Source organism: Rhinatrema bivittatum, chromosome 1 (genome assembly GCF_901001135.1).
Source record: "Rhinatrema bivittatum chromosome 1, aRhiBiv1.1, whole genome shotgun sequence".
NCBI lineage: Eukaryota > Metazoa > Chordata > Amphibia > Gymnophiona > Rhinatrematidae > Rhinatrema > Rhinatrema bivittatum.
Genome location: NC_042615.1, coordinates 610,661,372 through 610,676,590, shown reverse-complemented (window position 1 = coordinate 610,676,590; position 15,219 = coordinate 610,661,372). Strand labels below are relative to the sequence as shown.

At 46.8% G+C, this 15,219-nt stretch overlaps 1 protein-coding gene across 1 annotated transcript in view; it reads right to left on the bottom strand.

Annotated features, from left to right (window-relative positions):
- DTWD2 (DTW domain containing 2) overlaps window positions 1-15,219 on the bottom strand; it is a 399,585-nt gene that overhangs the window by 63,783 nt on the left and 320,583 nt on the right.

Sequence of the window (15,219 nt, the reverse complement as noted above, 5' to 3'; positions counted from 1 at the left end):
GCACTAATATCCACAAAAACAAAAATGCTAAGACAAAGGCACCATAAATTCAAAGTTTATATCTAAAATGGAAAATAAAGAAAGTCTGTACCTATTCAGCTTCAAATCAGCTTACGCTGCTGGATACAGCGGTGGAATAGCACTAAAGTTATTATCAAACAAATCGAAAGAATAATGCAACTGCACTCAGAGAGACTCCAGATAGCAATGAGCCTGTTCCTTCGTCTGTAACAAGAACATTTTGCCATCTGCAGAGATTTTTATTTTTGCAGGGAATTGGAAGAGAGAACTTCATGCCTCTATGGTATAATTCAGAGCAGATAGGTGTGAATGAGCGAGATGCTTCTGAAACTTTAGTAGAATAATCGTTAAAAAGAAGCAATTTCTGAACGTGGTATTCCAATGCAGATGGTTTTTGTAGGCTTTCATAAGCTTTATTTCTGTGGCGAAATTGAAAACTTTAGCAATCATCGATCTAGGCCTAAAGGCGCCTTCCTTTAAACAGGCCCAGTCTGCGCATATATTTAACAGCAACTGGTCCCATCTCTAAAGAAAAACCCAATGTTTCAGGCAGCCATATCTGGACCAATTGCAGGAACTCTGAAGCTTTAACACTTTCAAGAAGAGCACTGAACTTCAAATTATTCCTTCTGGCTCTGTTCTCTTGATCCTCTAACCACTCTTGTAGAACAGCATTTGCCTTTTTGAGTTCTGCAAGCAGAACTGAGCTGAAGCCATCTCTTGGGCGGCCACATGATTATCTAAGTCAGTGAGTCTATTGGTGTACTTTTCCATATCTTCCTTGATTTCATCTAATGATGATTGTAATTTTGATAACTTGTCCGCCAATGACACTGATATATGCTTCAGGATGTCCTTAACTAATATTTTAATTTTGAAAACTTGTGTTCCATCTTCGATGCCATTTTATAGTCAGGCTGATCAGGCATATTTCTTAAATTTCATGCAGATTTTGTAGACAGACTCATCCAGCCAGCATTGCACTGATTCTGCTAGTATAGTCAACTCCCACATATCATCCAGCAAAAGTTATTGAAAAAGAAGAATCATATATGATAAAACAGCTAGGGTTTGCAGAACTTCTCCTTTAGCATCTTCTCAATGCAGCTGCATCATCAGAAGTCCTTATGTTCTCTTCTAACTTTGTTTTACTATTAAGTCTAAGTCTAATTTTTCCCACCTTATATTCTCTTGTTTTTCCTCTTTCTATGTTTTATTTTTGTGTAGACATACCATAATGTGCTGTCTCTTAAGGGCATGCTCCAATTCATATTCTCCATCAGCAATTTAACCAATTTAATTTAGATGGCACTTTTGGATGCAGAGCTGTAAGGACTGCCTACATTATGGGTCAGTGGTTCCAAAACCTGTCTTGGAGCATCCCCAGCTAGTCAGATTTTCAGGATATCCACAATGAATATGCATAAGATAAATTTGCATGAACTACCTCCATAGCTTGCAAATTTTATCTCATGAATATTCATTGTGGTCCTGAAAACCTAACTGGTTGGAGACCCTCAGAACAGGTTTGGGAAAGCTTTCCATGGGTAGGCAAGGAGGTGGTAGTGGTGGTGGTGGGGGGGGGGGGATTAGTGCACAAGGGGAATGCATAGGTCATCTCTTCCACTCAGATCCCAGTTTATTTGTGTGCTCTCCACTATTGAAACTCATTGTACTCATGAAAATGTGGTTCATATTCCATACTTATCAAAGTATCAAATAGATAGACACAGAAACTCATTACAAGCATTTATGTGAACCATCAGAACTCTAAGTAAAGCAGAGTTGCTTACCTGTAACAGGTGTTCTCCTAGGACAGCAGGATGTTAGTCCTCACAGATGGGTGACATCATCAGATGGAGCCCGGCACAGAAAACATTTGTCAAAGTTTCTAGAACTTTGACTGGCACACTGAGTATGCCCAGCATGCCACTATCCATGCATCCCTTGCGGGGTCCCTCTTCACTCTCGTAACTCAGAATTGACGAGCGAAAAAATAAAACAACAAAACGCTTAAGAACCCAACTCCGCAGGGTGGCGGGCGGGTTTCCTGAGGACTAACATCCTGCTATCCTAGTAGAACACCTATTACAGATAAGCAACTCTGCTTTCTCCTAGGACAAGTAGGATGGTAGTCCTCAAAGATGCGTGAATACCAAGCTACCAGCTGCTCCTTGTCACAACCATGACCAAAAGGCACTGAACCGGGTGCCAACGGGCACAAAAATAATTGTGGTGCTGTTGGTAACATAGAAAGACAGCCTTAACCCGAATGGGCCCTAGGCAGGGAGAGTTGGGTTTTTAAGCCTGGAAGAGGTTACGAAGGACTGATTGGCCGAAGTTACTGTCATGTTGACCATCCTAGTCCATGCAGTAGTGAGCAGCAAACGTGTATAGGAACTCCACGTTGCGACTCTGCACATTTCGGCAATGGGAACCGCTCATAAGTGGGCTACCGATGGCTCTCACCAAGTGAGCCTTAATGCGGCCTCCAAGTTGAAGGTCCGCCTGCGCATAACACAAGGGGATGCAATCCGCCAGCCAGTTGGACAGAGTTTGTTTGCCCACCGCAGCGACCATTCTGTTCTTGTCAAAGGATAGGAAGAGTTGTGTGGACTGTCTGTGGCATGTAGTGTGCTCGAAATAGAAGGTCAAAGCCCTTTTACAGTCCAAACTGTGTAGAGCCCATTCGCCTTGGTGAGAATGAGGTCGTGGGAAAAAGGTGGGCAGAACAAAAGACTGATTAAGATGAAAATCAGTCACCACCGAAGGCAGGATGAGTATGCAGAATCCACCATAGGGCGGATACGTTGCCATCGCCTGAAGCTCACTAACTCTATGAACGGAACAGACTGCCATGAGGAAAGAACTTTCCAGGTTAGGTACCTCGGATTGCAGGAGTGCATAGGCTTGAACAGGTTATATGCATGAGCCGTGCTGGCACCACATTGAGGTCCCAGAACACAACAGGACGACGCATGGGGGGCTTCATCTGAAGCAATTCCCAAATAAATTGCCCTACTATGGGCTGCACAGAGATGGGCGTACCACCAACACCTTGTTGGTAAGCACTGATGGCACTCAGGTGGACCCTGACCAAGTTGGTCTTCAGGCCAGCCTCTGAGAGGTGCCACAGGTAGTCTAGCAACTGCACTGTGGAGCAGGCGAATGGATCCAAGCCATGACCTCCACACCAGACGGAGAACCTCCTCCACTTGAGTTTGTAAGACTTCCTGCTGCAAAGCTTTCTTGAAGCTACCAGTACTTGAGACACATCATCAGAGAGATTGAGGGACTGCAGGACTAGCCTCTCAACATCCAGGCCGTCGGAGCTAATGACCTGAGATTTGGATGGCGCAGCCTGCCTCGATCCTGTGTGAACAGATCGGGGGAGGTCCCCAGATGGATGGACTCTTTGACAACGGGTGCTGTAGGATTGGAAACTGGACCTACCTCGGCCAATATGGGGCCACCAGGATAATGGTCCCCTTGTCCTCCTGGAGCTTCTTGAGAGTCTTCATTACCAGCAGAAGCAGAGGATATGCATACAGAAAGCCCTTGCCCCAGTAGCGGGCAAATGCATCCAAGGCTGGCTTCTCATCGCTCCTGTACAGGGAGCAGAAGTGGCTCACTTTGCTGTTGCAAGAGACGGCAAACAGATCCACAGCTGGGGTTCCCCACAGGTGGAAGTTCCGGTCCGCTACCGAGAGGTCCAGTGACCACTCATGTGATTAAAATGCCCAATTCAGGCGGGCCGCCACCATATTTTTTGTCCCAGCCAGGTAAATTGCTTGCAAAAGCATGCCCTGGGATAGGACCCAGGACCATATCTGTACCACCTCCTGACAAAGGAGGAAGGAGCCCATGCTTTCCTGTTTGTTGATGTATCACATTGCAACATGATTGTCCGTTTGGATCAGGATAGCTTTGTGGGACAAACAGTCCCGAAACGCCCAGAAAGCGTAGCGGATCACTCAGAGCTCCAGGAATTTGATCTGGCAGTGAGCTTCCTGTGCTGTCCATCAACCCTGTGTACGGAGGCTGTCCACATGCGGCCCCCAACCCAGGGTGGATGCATTGGTGGCAAGCACAATCTGGTGTGGGGGAGCTTGAAACGGAAGCCCATACTCCAGCTTGGTGAGATTTTCCCACCAGGACAGGAAGTCCTGAAGAGGCTGTGTGATGCAGACATGTGAATTGAGGTCCTGGGTTGCCTGCAGCCACTGAGAACGCAGGATACATTGAGCACTGCACACCACAAGCTGGCGAATGGGATAACATGGACAGATGCAGCCACGTGACCCAGAAGACGGAGCAACAGGCGAGCAGATACTGGACTGCAGCAGACCAAGCCCGCCAGTGATGCCAGGGCAAGAGCTCAGTTGTGGGGCAAAAACACCTTGGCCTAAACCGTATCCAGTCTGGCTCCAATAAAGCCCAGTTGTGGAGTTGGGCTGAGATAGGTCTTGGGGTAGTTGATGACAAATCCCAGAGACTGGAGCACATGGGTTGTTAGCGTCAGAGAGCTCAGCGCCTCCTGCTGGGTTTTGCTTCTGATTAACCAATCATCCAGACAGAGGAACATGTGCACTCTCTGCCGGTGCAGGTGTGCCCCCAGAACAGACAAGACCCATGTGGCCTTGCTTCGGCCACACGGGTCTTGGTGAAGACCCGTGTGGCCGAAGCAAGGCCAAAGGGCAACACACGCTATTGAAAATACTCCTTGCCCACTAGAAAGCGTAGAAACTTCCTGTGGCTAGGGAAGATCTCAATGTGGGCGTAGGCATCCTTTAGGTCGAGGGAGCAGAGCCAGTATCCTTTTTGCAGGAGAGGGATCAGGGTGTCCTAGGAGACCATCTAGAACTATTCTCTTTGAAGAAACTTGATAAAGACCCTCAGATCGAGAATAGGGCGTAGGCCCCCTGTTATCTTTGGTATCAGGAAGTACCGAGAGTAGAACCCCCTGCCCCGCTGGTGAGGGAGGACAATTCCAACCGCCCCGGCCATTAGTAGGGCGGAGAGCTCTGTCCTAAGCAATTCCAGTTGAGAGGACAGACCCCACAATGGGCCTGGGGGGAGAGTCTGCAGGGATATCCCTGAAGTTCAGTCGTACCCTCGGCGAAAGATAGCGAGAACCCACTGGTCTGACGTAATGCTGGTCCAGAGGTCCGCAAAAAGAGATGTGACCCCCGACTGGGGGCTGAGGGTACAGCCATCTGGCACATGCTCTCTCGCTCAGTCAAAACCCCGTAGCGAGGCTTTGCTGGGGGGGGGCGGATTAAGGCCTGGGGGTCCGCTGTTGACGTGAGCAACCCCGAGAGCTGGCACGTGTCATGCGTGCCTGTGAAGCAGAAAAGTAGTACTTCCTCTGGCGGTAAAAAGACTTCCTGGAGCCCTGTCATGAGGATTTCCTGATCGAGGTCAGCGGATCTGAGGAACTCGCTGAGAGGTGTTGCAGGGTCTTGTGCTGGTCTTTTAATTGAGCCACTGCGTCCCTAACTTTATCCCCGAAGAGATTCTCTCCTGTGCAGATCCTTCAGCTTCTCCTGGAAGCTCCAGTCGAAGGTCCGAGGCACACAGCCAGGCCACATCTGCAGGCACCAATGTCCGCTGCAGCCACCCTCTCCACAGTTTCAAAAACATCATAGGCGGACCGCACCTCATGTTTGCCCGCCTGCAGGCCTTGCTGCACTACCACCATGAAAGTGTCCAGCTGCTACTGGGGTAGGCGCTCCTATAATTCCTGGACCTGTTTCCACAGGTTCCGTTGGTATTGGGTCATATACAATTGGTAGTTCGCAATATGGGTGATGAGCATAGCACTCTGAAAGACTTTCCTACCTAGGGCATCTAAGGCCCTGTGTTCTCGACCTGGTGGGACAGAGGTGTGGCTGCGAGAGCGTTTGGCCTTCTTGAGGGCAGACTGCACCACCACAGACTGATGCGGGAGGTGGCGCCTCTCAAAGCCCAAGGTTTGTTGCACCAGGTAAATGGCGTCCGCCTTCCGATTGACTGGAGGAGTGGACACAGGTTGCACCCAGATCCTGAGGAGAAATGTTCCTTGAAGATCTCATGGACTGGGACAGCCACTATCTCCTTTGGAGCATCAACAAACTGAAGGACCTCCAGCATTTTGTGCTGCACGTCCTAATCAGTGAGGAGTTGGAACGGGATGGCCTCGGCCATAGCCCGGATGAAGCCCGCAAAGGAAAAATCTTCTAGGGGAGACTGATGCCTTTTATCTGATGAAGACAGCTTGGAAAGAAGGTTGTCTGAGTATTCCGAGGAAGACTCGGATGTGTCATCTCCCCAGGGATTGTACAGGGGCTCCTCTTCGCTCAGGTTCCTCAGGGACTGGAATGGAGGGTCCCTGCCCAAGCCTCTCGGTTTTGGCATCAAGGGCACTGTGGGCATTGACAGCATCAAAAACCCTGATGTTCCAGGAATGGGATTGGGGAACCCTGGCCGCAGTACTAATGGCCCCAAGGGCACCGGTCTGCACGGTTTCTTCCTCAGAGGACCCAATAATGGGAATAGTTCTGGAGGGGGGCATCAGTGGTCACTAAGGAACCGATGGTCTCCCGGGCACCAGCTGCATCAAAAGTACACCCAGGAGGATGTCTAGATGTTCTAGCAGGGGTGCCAAGAGAGACAGCGGTTCAATACCCCTCAGGGTTTGGAGCTCTGCCTGTTGAAACCTGTGGTCCAATTCTTCCTGAAGTCTGCTGTAGTTAAGACAGATTTAGGAGGAGGCATCAACAGAGCCTCCTCGGAGCCCTGCAGTAGTGGAGCTCTGAGGGGGGTCTCAGAGCCATGCACTGACGGTGATCAGTGATGATATTTGCAGGACTTCCCTCGGTGCTCAGCCCGGTCTTTCCCCAGAGCAGAGGAAGGTGAAGATCCCAACGTCCTTGAGTGCGATGACACAGGAGACAGTCTATCACCGGCATCTCTCTCATGAGAGTGGCCCACCGGAGGGGTAGATAGGGACGACATATCTAACAGCTCCCCTCAGATCCTCGGTGTTGACATCCCTGATGCTGAAGTAGATAGGTCACTTTCTGGCAAAATCTTATCCAGTAGGGCACAACAGCCTTTGGGGGTTATCTGGTCACACAGATGTCACCCTTGGATGTCGTGCAACGCCCCCAGGCAGAGGATACAGACCTTGTGCGGATCCGTAATCGACATGGTCCGCAGGCACTGGGGGCATCGGCAAAAACCGGATGACGCCCTGTAAAATAGCCAGCAAGCAGTTGATAGCCATTGGTCAGCGAGAGGCATCTCACTGGGAATCAACTGCACGAAGGGAAATTTTAAACACCTACTGCACACCGGATGGCACCAACCGAAGAAAAGGGACCTGGTGCCGAAAACGTAAAACAATGACCAGGAAAACACTTTGAAAAAAGATGAGCTAGGAGCTCCACTACCGCGAGGCAACTACTTTGTGGGGGGAAAAAAGACTGAAGAGGGAACCCGCATGGACGCACTGATAGTGGCAAGTTGGGCATGCTCAGTGTGCCAGTCTAGAAACTTTGATAAAAGTTTTCCGTGCCGGGTTTCATCTGATGATGTCACCCATCTGTGAGGACTACCATCTAGGAGAAATATTTTTACATTTTCTTGGAATAAATGTTTTGTTTTTTTTGACAAAAATGAAAGGAAATCTAGGAATATGACCAACAGAGGAAGAATCAAAGTCAAATGAAAGGTAAGCTGATCTTACTGAGGATACAGATTGAGATGCTGTTTTTGTCTTATTTTTATCTCTGAGGGTAAATTCTCTATCTTTGAATATATAGATAAATATTTTCAATCAATAAGCAATGCCATAGTTTTCCATCCTGCATGAAACCACAGATGCACATGTGTCTGCAGACCAAATGAATTCAAACAATACAACTAACTCAATTTAGGCCAAACTAGTTTCTATGATCCAAATAAAACTTTATTACAACATATCAATTACAGAGCTCTGCAACAACAAAAATGTAATACTAGCTCACTGCTTTTCCCTAGAGCTTCTTTCTGAAAGATAATGATCTTGCTGAATTAAGTTCATGCGGTGCATGGCAGGTTCCTCTGGGTTGCTATATAGATGTCACGTTAAGGTTCAAGTACACTATCTACAACAGCTGAAACAAAATATATATTGTAGGTTTCAACAGTGAAATATTACTGCAAAGATCTGTGCATCTGCATAAACACTATGCATATTACTTTATCAACAGGCATTTTCATTTTCTATTATTTGGGAAGAATACAGGGATAGATATTCAAATGATACTTATTCAAATAAAGTTTGAATAAGTATTATTCAAATAAAGCTTGATTACTGTAATTCAGTACTCCTCAGTCTCCCCGAATCCTCCATCAAACCCCTGCAGGTACTTCAAAATGCCGCCGCCAGATCCATCATGAATATAAAGAAATGCAACCACATCACCCCCACACTCAAAGCACTACACTGGCTTCCCATCAACCAAAGAATCCAATATAAAACCCTCACCCTCATCTACAAAAAAATAAACATTGAGATGAACTGGCTAAACGATGCCATTCGACCCTACACCCCACAAAGATCCCTCAGATCCTCTGATACCGGTCTCCTCACTGTTCCCAACTCCAAAACAGCACACCTCTCCTCAACCAGAAAGAGAGCCATTTCTGTAGCCGGCCCCACCTTATGGAACTCCCACCCCTCCTCAGAAATGAAAATTCCACGCAAATCTTCAAGAAACAACTCAAAACCTGGCTCTTCAGAAAAGCCTTCCCGCCAGACACATAACCCATCCTCCTGCCCGGGCCCTCCTCCACCACTTGCCTTCTCCCGCTTTCCCACCCCTCACTTCATCCCCCCCCCTCCCCCTCCCCAGACATCTGGCTAATTTTTCTAACCACAAATGACTCTCATCCTTTGTTCCATTTCATGCCCCTATGTAGATTCTTATTGTTATCCTTCCCCCCCCCCTAAAATATCACATTGTTCCATAGTGCTACATACAGACCGTTCCCCTATTTTTATTTCTATTTTATAATGTCAGAATGTTATAATCCTATATTATAATCCTTTGTTATAATCCTATGTTATAAATGTATAAATATCCTATGTTATAATCCTATGCTATAAATGTATCGCCTTAATTCTTCTTCCAAGTTAACATGTTACAAAGTAAAAAATAAGCAGATTCTGCCTTATTTGTTATTGTTCAATTGTAAACCGATGTGATATCTCGATCGAATGTTGGTATATAAAAATATATAAATAAATAAATAAAATAAATTGTACTTATCCAGCTAAGGGGCTGGCACTGAATATCTGGCTATACCAGTTAGCCAGATTATTCATCTATCCGGCAAAATAGTTAGCCATATAGTCAGTGGGCGGCAGTGGACATAACTAGGCAGCACTACGTAACCAGTTAACTTATCTAAATAAGTAGCGATATTAAGCCTTATCCTGTTAAGTTAACCGGACAAGATAGACGAGGCTCACTGCAGATCTAAAAAGAAAGACAAAACTTATCCGGCTAAGCATCGATTTATCTGGGGATATTCCTGTATAGCTGTCCAACTGAATATCTGGCTAGCTTAGATAGACTGTTATTCTTTGAAGATGTACCCCACTTGGTTTAGCTATTGTTCTGAACATGTATGTGGGTAAGAAGAGGAAAGCAAGTTTGCTTACCTGTAAATAGGGTTCTCCATAGATTGCAGGATGAGTTAGTCATTATGCATCAGTGAAGCCATCTGATAGTACCAACACAGACTCAACTCTCAGAGTACAATAAAGACTTTACTGAGCATATACAAAAGCTCATGTGTGCATATCTGCCACACGAGCCCCTCTGTTTCTTCTTGAGCTTAAGCTATTTACAGGTAAGCAAACTTTCTTAGTCTTTATCTTTATTAAAATGTACGAATCGCCTGATACACTAGGCCCTAGGCTATTTACAAGGCAGTATTCATAATATAATGAACAATAAAAATAATATAATAAAGTAAAATTTACAAACAAAATCTGTAAATAAAAAATAGCAGACAAGCCATCTGCCTAAGCACATAGGGGGTAATTTTCAAAAGGAGTTACATGCGTAAATGTAGCTACTATTGTAGCAATTTTCAAAAGCCATTTACTCAAGTAAAGTGCACTTATGTGAGTAAATCCTATAGACAAGTCAATGGCATATATTGTAGCAATTTTCAAAAACCCACTTACTCAAGTAAAGTGAATTTATCCCAGTAAACCTGGTTTTTACTCGAGTAAATGCTTTTTAAAATCAGGCCCATAGAGAACAGCTGTAGCTCAAAACAATTTGAAAACTACCCATATGCCAGTCTAAATAAGGTTTTTAGAAAAGACTTGAACTGCTTTGGACATGTCAAATGCCTTAAATCTATTGGTAAGCTATTCCAGAATTCTGGGGCAGCAACAGAAAATACTCTCTCGTGTTTCATCTAACCACAGCTGATCTGAAAGTTTGGGGCCAAAATGCATTAGATGCCATTATAGGTTAAAAAAGTGTGAAGCAACAAACCTGAAGATTGCACACAGTAAATGAAATTCCCCAAATGCAGATATAATTAAAACACAGACTGTGTCAGGACTGCTGCTGTTCTCAAATTTTGAACTAAGTCGTTGGAGAAAAACCACTTCTCATAGGACACCACTGAAGAGATATTAATGGACTTCAAAGAAAAATTTTAAAGATAGGTGTTTTACTTTTCTAACAATAATTTGAAAAAAAAAACCAAAACAAAACAGTAATAACGTATGATACTAAGACCTATGATTACAGAGAAGGCAAGTGAAGATCCAACAGATCAGTAGTATCTATTGTGAAGATCTTTCCAAATCAGTAATTGACTTTATATATAAAGGGTCAGTGTATTGTTTATTTGATAATCAATTTTGACCTTTGAGATACCCCAGCTTTCCTACTTTCATCTAAGTATGTCGTCTTGTAAGAGGGAACATCCAGTAAGCCCCGGCCTATAGGCAGATTGAAGAGTATGGGTCAGGACATAAATTCTAAGAAGATCATTGGCTCATGGAAAGGAGTCAAATTTCAAAAGGTTATGTATCATAACTGCAATTTTTAACAGGATCCACTGTTAAATAGGCGGCCGACATAAGTCCCACAAAATGGGAGTATTGTGTTCTCTCATGCCTGTGCCAGTAATAAGATGAGCTGTCAAATTTTAAGGTGATTGCAATGCCTTTAAAGCACAAGCAGAAAGACCCAAGAATGCAACACTGCAGTAGGTCCAGCAACGGGAGTATCAGAGCTTGAACAACTGTGCGAAAATCTGAGAGGTTAAAGCAGGGGTTTCAAACCACTTGGAACTTTGTTTAAAGAAGTTATTAAGTCAGGGTTTTTTAATTTGTTGTTGAAAGGATGGTCTGGAATCAATCCAGACACCAAGACTTTTAGCATACGAAGAAATAGGCAAGTCAATGTTATTAATATGAAGTGAGGAGGGAAGCAACAACTAGATAGATGGTGAACAAGGAGCTCAGTTCTTTTTTTCAGATTTAGAGAAAGCTTGTTATGTGACAGTCAGTCCCTGATGGTAGATAAACAAAGAGCTAACAAGGCAGAGGTATCAGACCAAGATGACTGTAGACTGATAAACTGGATGTCATCAGAATTAATGAGCCCTGTAACAATCTTTTCAATAGGTGCTAAATAAAGATTGAACAGTAAGGAAGATAATGCAGAGCCCTGGGGGCATCCAAATGGCAGATGAAATTTAATATGGACAAGGGCAAGGTGATGCATATAGGGAAAAATAACCCTTGCTGTAGTTATACGATGTTAGGTTCCATATTAGGAGCTACCACCCAGGAAAAAGATTTAGGCATCATAGTGGATACAGCGCAGTTGCTTACCTTTAAAATGTGTTCTCCTAGGACAGCAGGATGTTAGTCCTCACATGTGGGTGACATCATCAGATGGAGCCAGACACGGAAAACTTTGACTGGCAGACTGAACATGCCCAGCCTGCTGCTTATCTGTGAGTCCATGCGAGGTCTCCCTTCAGTCTCATAAGATAGCAAAATCAAGCGAAAAAATAAAACAAAACGACGGTGAACCCAACATCGTGGGGAAGCGGGTGGGATTCCTGAGGACTAACATCCTGCTGTCCTAGGAGAACACCTGTTAAAGGTAAGCAACTGCGCTTTCTCCTAGGACAAGCAGGATGGAGGTCCTCACATGTGGGTGATTACAGAGCTCCAGACTGCCCCCTGTGAACAGAGGAACCCACAGTGGCCGAACAAGGTGCCAACAGGCACAAAACAACTGCGGCGCTGTGGGAAACAGGGACAGTCTGGCCCCACCAAGGCACGATTCAGGATTGGAATAGACTGCGCAGGACAGACTGGCCAAAAGCGCTGTCCTGGCAACTATCCCTGTCGAGACAGTAATGGGCCGCAGATGTATGGAGAGAACTCCAGGTCGCGGCCCTGCAGATTTCAGCAACAGGGACCGCACACAGATGGGCCACTGACACCGCCATAGCCTGCACAGAGTGAGCCTTCACCTGCCAGCCAGCTGGAGGCCTGCCTGCTCGTAGCAGAAGACAATGCAATTCGCTAGCCAGTTGGATAGGGTCTGCTTCCCCACTGCTGTTCCTAGCCTGTTAGTGTCAAAACACACAAAGAGCTGGGTGGACTGTCTGTGACTCACTGTACGGTCTAAGTAGAAAGTGAGCGCTCGCTTGCAGTCTAGGGTGTGGAGAGCACGTTCCCCTGGGTGAGAGGGAGGCCGTGGGAAGAACCTAGGTAGAATGATTGACTGGTTGATGTGAAAAGCAGTCACCACCTTGGGCAGAAATTTTAGATGTGTGCACAGCACTACACGATCATGGAAGAATTTAGTGTAGGGAGCGTACGTAACCAGGGCCTGGAGCTCACTAACCCTGCGAGCGGAAGTGATCGCCACCAGGAACATAACTTTCTAGGTAAGGAACTTCAGGTCACAGGATTTTAGAGGCTTGAACAGATGCTGCATGAGCCTCGCCAGAACAACGTTGAGATCCCATGGGGTTGCCGGTGGGCGAAGCGGGGGCTTCAGTTGGACTAGGCCCCAATGAAGCTCCCGACCAGCGACTGTACTGAAATGGGTGCCCCAGCAAACCCCTGGTGGTAGGCGCTGAGGGCGCTGAGGTGGACCGAGCTGGTATGGAGGCCAGACTCTGACAGGAGCCACAGATAATCCAGCAGGCAGGGGAGTGGGCAGGAGAAGGGTGCAGTCCGTGGCCCCCGCATCAAGTGGAGAAAAACGTCCACTTTAAGCTGTAAGACTTCCGAGTGGAAGGTTTCCGGGATTCAGTCAAGACCATGGAGACCCCATCTGACAGCTGCAGGGGCTGGAGGATCATGTGTTCAACATCCACGCTGTAAGGGCCAGGGCCCAGAGGTTCGGGTGGTGCAAGTTGCCCTGGTTCTGCGATAGGAGGTCAGGGGCTGTCCCCAGCGGAACCGGTGCGCTCATGGACAGGTCCTGGAGCAGAGGTAACCACACCTGCCTTGGCCAGGAGGGTGCCACCAGAATCATGGTCTCCCCGTCCTCTTGCAGCTTGGTCAGAGTCTTCGAGAGGAGCGGAATTGGGGGGGTACACGTACAGGAGGCCTTCTTCCCAGTGAAGGAAGAACGCGAGGCAGACCGGATGGCCCTTCCCTGGGATCAGGGAGCAGAACATGCTCACCTTGTGACAGTGAGGAGCGGCGAACAGGTCCATGTCTGGCGTGCCCCAGCGGCAGAATAGGCTGGCTGCTGCCGCTGGGTTTAAGTGGCTGGAAGGACCGGCTGAGGTGGTCCGCCAATGTGTTTAGGTGGCCCGGCAAGTATTTATTTATTTATTTATACCGTGTTTTTTTTTTATACCATTGCACAGAAAACAAATTTCTATCTCCACGGTTTACAAAATAACTCAAAATAAATACATTAAATAGGAATAAAAAATACAATAAAATTATCCAATATAAAATAATTAAAATTGTTAAAGGAACTAAAAATGTATCATTATAACAACTAAAAGATAATAGTAAAGCATGAGTTTTATGTGGATCTTAGCTAGTGTCATGGGTCTCAGCTGGTATCTTGAGTATCAAATGCTTGTTGGAAAAACCACATCTTTAGGTCTTTTTTAAATCTCTTCAGATTGTGTTGAAGTCTTAAATCTTGAGGCAAACTATTCCAAAGTTTTGGCCCTGCAATTGAGATGGCATGATCTCTAACTTCGCTCAAATGGGCGGATCTTATGGTGGGTATTGAGAAAAGGCCTTTGTTGGCCGACCTTCGATCACACTGTGGCTCGCAGATACATCCCCTTGGAGAGGGCCCAATCCCAGACCTGCAACGCCTCCTGGCAGAGGGGGAAGGGGCCTGTGCCTCCCTGCTTGTTGATATACCACATCGCCACTTGGTTGTCTGTTCTGATGAGGATGACCTTGGAGGAGAACCTGTCCTGGAAGGCCCACAGGGCATACCGGATCGCCCGCAACTCCAGAAAATTAATCTGGCAACAGGACTTGGCCACAGTCCAAAGGCCCTGAGTATATAGGCCATCCTTATAGGCCCCCCATCCCTGAGGTGAGGCATCGGTGATGAGGGTCACCTGGGATGGGGCAGGCTGGAATAGGAGTCCTATCTCCAGATTGGATAGGGCTTCCCACCAGGCTAGGGAGAGACAGAGGGTCTGTGACCGTCACTGGCACTTCCAACTCCTGGAATACCTGTCGCCATTGACCCCGCAAGGCCCACTGTGGGTCCCTCATGTAGAGGTGGGCCAAGGGGATCACGTGGACCGAGGCCGCCATATGGCCCCAGCAGGCAGATCAGCAGATGGGCTGGTACAGTCGCTTTGCTGGAATGAGGGTAGCCAGCGAAGAGAGGGTGACCGCTCGATCCCTGGGCAGAAAAGCCTTTGCTTATGCTGTATCCAACCTGGTACTGATGAAGTCCAGCCGTGGAGACAGATCGAGATGTGACTTGTGGAAGTTGATAATGAATCCCCGAGTCTGTAAGGTAGTGACCGTCAAGGCTAGAGCGTTCATGGTCCCGGAGTGTGAATCGCTCCGGATCAGCCAGTCGTCCACCAGGTATGGAAAGACATGGACCGTGCGACGCCTGAGGTAGGCAGCCACCACCACGAAGCATTTTGTGAAGACGCGTGGGGCTGATGCCA